Here is a 4,732-nt window from a genome sequence, read left to right as displayed (position 1 = left end):
CCAAAGCATTTCTACATAAAGTCATTACCGAGAGCAGAATTAGTCATCTCTCCACGCTCTCCAAGCTGCCCTCTGCCTGGCACCTCCACTGTTGGCAGGGCTCCGGTGGTCTGGAGCAGGGCCGGGGGCTGTCCCACATTCCTCTGCCCATCCAAATGCTCCTCTCGGGGGGCTGTGGATGGCTCGTGGCTGCCCCTGGTGGTCCTGGTGCAGCGGCACAGGTCTGTTAAAAGCTGTTATTTAGTGTGTGTCGGGTAAAGACAGATTTACCTCCAGAGACGAGGGACAGTCTGTACTAGTCCTGCCCCCCCACAAGACCCTGGGCTGGGGTGGACACAGCTGATGGATGGAGCAGACTGGTGGTGTAGACACCAATTCACTGGAAGCCGTAAAAGTAGAGCAGTGGTTTCATGTTAAGGATGAAAAAGAAATAGACTGGTATGTTCAGTTGCTTAGAGACCTGCAAATGTCTGAATACAAATGTAATGTAAGAACCCTTATTGGAATCATTTTCTCACAATGTAATAACTCACGACATAATGTGGTAAATATAATTATATCATGTTTTTAGGAAATTTATTACAAAATACAGCAAATTCTACAAAATGTAGTTGATTGATAAGTTGGTAAGAGGCAGTGAGCTACTAAGTACCTACTGGACCATTGGTCTTGACCAAAGACTATTTGAAGTTCATCATTAAAATGAATAATCTAGATTTCAGCAACATTTAGTCAGATGAAAAATGTAAGACTATTGCCACAGCAATGAGCAATTCAGAAACCAAATGCTTCTTGGGGGCTGTTAGTAATTTTGTTTTTCTTTCTTTTTTTTCTTTTTTTCTCCCAATAAATGCTCATGCTAATTGTAAACATCTGCTAATAACTAAGCTATGAGAAATGCTACGTGATGAGCAAATGTCATTATAAACGACATCAGAGCACATCTTGTGTCCAGTCCTTCTTCCTTGTGTCCATAAGCCTTAAGCACACACTTCAAAGATGTGTGTGCAGATGAGATAAAAGCACATGAGATGTACTCAACTCACTCACTATGGGAGAGGAAATATACTGCTCAAATGTTCTTATGCTCAGAAGAAACAGGATTCTGATTTTTCAAAAACGAAACCTCTAATGAGCCAGAGGCATCTGGAATTCATAAATAAATAAATATGGTTTGAAAGAGTTGTATTAAGAACAAAGTGCCCATACTGACCATAGGGCTGAGTGCTGTCAGAGCTGAACAGCCTGGGCATACATAATGTATTTGTTTGCATTATTATTTGCCTTTAAACATGGACTTGTACATCTGCATCATACATTTAATCATAATATTCACCCTTTAAGGAATCATGTAATCCATTATTAAGCACTGATTTTGTAATGCTGTAGGTGAGGCAGGTAAGGTATAAGCCTTTCAATGAATGCTTTACACACACAGAACACAACACAGAAGACAATCAAACCAAAGCATGGAGCCCTACAGCAGGTAGCACAAGCTCCAGTGACTAAATGTATTTAGTTTCCCTGTTTAAAAGTGGAGAGGAGGAGGAGGAGGAGGAGGAGACCCATACAACACACTCAACTCACCAACTGATGCAGCAATGGCTTGCGTTTTTAAATATATTATTTTGAAAAAGTTACATGTAATTATGACATCATTAGTTTAGTTTAGTTTAGTTTGTTGTTTATTTATCAGGGACATTGCATATAAAAACACTGAATGACACAAGAGGTCATATGTTTGTTCCAGGTTATAGCAAAATTGCACATTTCCACCTTCAGTCCTTGGACAGATTGGTGTCATAAATGGGGTACATGGCAATATATGTGTGTATATTAATGTAATCCCTCATCCAATAAATCAGTAAATAAAACTAGTCTCATTCAATCTCAGTCACCACATCCATACACTATTTACACATGTACAGTTCATGTAACATGTTACAGTTTAAATGGTAACACTAATATACCACTGATTGATTTCAAGCACATGCAGAGCACACACGCATTTATACAGTTTTCAGTTTTCAGTTTTATTATAACAAATATTACTTAGAAAAGAAAAGACCATCAGATTGTCTCATGCCTCTTGCACACTGAGGCTGTTGGTGGAACAGTGTATGTGGATGTAGAGCAGGTCGAACAGGCCGGGTCAGTACCTGCTGTACCTCTGTGTGATCTGTGAGAGGACAACACATTTTAACACTGCAGCCAGTTCAGCCTGCAGCCTGTGTAGACTCAGACAAATAGAAAAGTTTTCAAAGCCTGGGCAGTTTTGTAACGATCTCAGTTACTACAGACTTTCCTGTACAAGTCGTTAATATGAAATCATACAGTTTATCACATTTTAGAAATACTATTAAAGTTGGTTGAATTAAAGTAAAACACCTCAAGAAATGACTCTGGATTGTAACTGACTTATTTCAATTCAATTATAATTTTAATATGACCTCCAACAAAATGTAAAGTGCAGAGGTACTCATTTACATGTACTTTTATAGCACTATATATTTACTCCTACTTCAGTTATATTTAGTTTGAAGTACTTTAATTTGAGTAAAAGTTTTATTACTCTTTTCACTGTGTGACGAAAGCTTAATGTTGAAATATGAAATTAGCTCATTATTGAATTTCTGTCATTAAATTTATAATAACTTACAATTCCAATGTCAAACCCAGACAGTTACTTTACAGTTACGTTTACTTGGGCAATAGTTTTCTCAAATACTTTTTTACTCACATACTTTGCTACATAACTGCATACCTGTCAATCAAACCAGAGTAGAAAAGCCTCACAATACACAAAGTGGAACAAAATGTACAGTAAAACCAAAGGAAATAGAGAACGTTTAAAGTTTCATATTTTCCTCAGTACGGCGTAGCTTCGTTCATCATCTCGCTCTTGACGTGTATAGATTTCCAATAGAATATGAAGTGTTCTCGAAATGCACTATTACCCCCATAACTCTAAAGCAAGTTTCATCAAAGTTCCTTCAACACTTCTAAGGCAAAAGCGAAAATTGCCTTCAGACACCTAGAAGACTCTCTGTAGATATATAAATGTAATTCGAGGTGTGTTATGATGGTGGCTACAGGTACCTCTCTGTGTGGGTGTTATTAGAGCTATTAGCTGAGGTAAATGAACAGTGTGCTTATGTGAAAGTGAAAGAGCGTGCCCACCCACATGGCTGAGCGCTCACTGGGGCTCAGGATTAGAGCTGGTCAGCCTGGAGGTGGGTGGAACAGTCACAAAGTAAAAACATGAGAAGAAGAAGTTTGTGCACACCTGACATGTACAAAAGACCAACATCTACACTTAAATACACCTTTAAAACCATCTTTAAAAAAACAAAAAACAAAACAACATAATGAAACACTCAGTCATAGAAGTCATTTATTCAACTCTCTTCAGCTCAAATCTGTTTGTAGACCAAAAAAATAACTAATGGTTTTCAATTAGTATGAAGTAATGGTGTCCACAATAAATATCGAGCCCATAGACTTTTTATATATAAACGGACATAGCTAACCCACTGCCTCGTTTCAAATAGGACTCCGGCCCCAATTTGCATTTGTTTCTTTCCTGCACAGTGTGACTTCTTCGCTTGCTCTGTTGTTGTCAGCTTTAAGTGTATGTTTGAATGTTCCCAGAGTGAGAGTCTTGAAATAAGAACACACATGAAGAGTGCTACACATTTCAAACTGTGATATCGTGTCTGATTTTCAAACCATTTAAGAGGGAGTATGGTTTTTACATCTGATTAACTAGTTCCAGGACTCACAAACCCTTTTGCACATGTCTACTATTCACCTGCATGAATGTTCTGGGGTCATAGGTGAGGCTTTGTCTTTGGACTCAGCTCCTTCTTCATATCACTGCAACGCTGCAACGATCTGTCAATCGCACGCTCCACCCTTCCCTCACTGAACCAGGACTAAACCAGCTTGTGGCCATATCAGCTTGTCATAGCCTGGTCCCGTCAGATCTCAGAAGCTAAGCAAGGCCGGGCCTGGTTAGTACTTGGATCGGAGACCACTGGGAAAATCAGGTGCCAGAAGGTGACGCTAGTCGCAAAAAAAAAAAACAAAAAACTGTTGTTAGATAAGGCACTTCACTCACATTGCCAAGTATGAAAGTGGTGTGTGTGTGAGTGATGGTGGTGCAGATTGGCTGCCTTGCTTCTGTCAGTCTGCCCCAGGGCAGCTGTGGCAACAAGAGTAGCTGACCACCACCGTGTATGGAGTAACTGAATAATACTCTGTAAAGAGTCTCTGAATGTCCAGAAAAGTGATATATAAAACTTAATTATTGTAAACCAGAACTAAACCAAGACAAGACTAAAACCCTCACTTCACTCACTTCAACACTTGTGAACCCTGACATACTTGAACTCTTCCACTTGAGGCTGGGACCCTCCACCACCTGGAGAGGGTGCCACCTTTTTCCAGTGAAGAATAGTCACCTGTGGTCACGAACTTTGGGTAATGACTGAAAGGACAAGGACAACTGAAATGAGTTTCCTCTGCAGGGTGGCTGGGTGCTCTCTTAAAGATAAGGCAAGGAGCTCAGTCACACGGGAGAAGCTCAGAGTAGAGGCACTGCTCCTACATGTCGAGAGGAGCAGCTGAGGCTGAAGAGGTGTTCCGGGCATGTCCCACCAGAAGGAGGCCCGGGGAAGACCCAGGACACGCTGGAGGGATTATGTCTCTCAATTGGCCTGGAACGCTTCAA

At 40.3% G+C, this 4,732-nt stretch overlaps 1 pseudogene; it reads left to right on the top strand.

The window, feature by feature from the left end:
- The first annotated feature begins 3,943 nt into the window (after nt 1-3,943).
- Nucleotides 3,944-4,061, top strand: LOC129410496 (5S ribosomal RNA; annotated as a pseudogene).
- Nucleotides 4,062-4,732: the final 671 nt, after the last annotated feature.

Source organism: Boleophthalmus pectinirostris, unplaced genomic scaffold, assembly GCF_026225935.1.
Source record: "Boleophthalmus pectinirostris isolate CB_2022bp ecotype Guang Dong unplaced genomic scaffold, ASM2622593v1 HiC_scaffold_22, whole genome shotgun sequence".
Taxonomy (NCBI): Eukaryota; Metazoa; Chordata; class Actinopteri; order Gobiiformes; family Gobiidae; genus Boleophthalmus; species Boleophthalmus pectinirostris.
The sequence above is the reverse complement of the archived record's forward strand: the minus strand, read 5'-3'. Positions and strand labels throughout refer to the sequence as shown.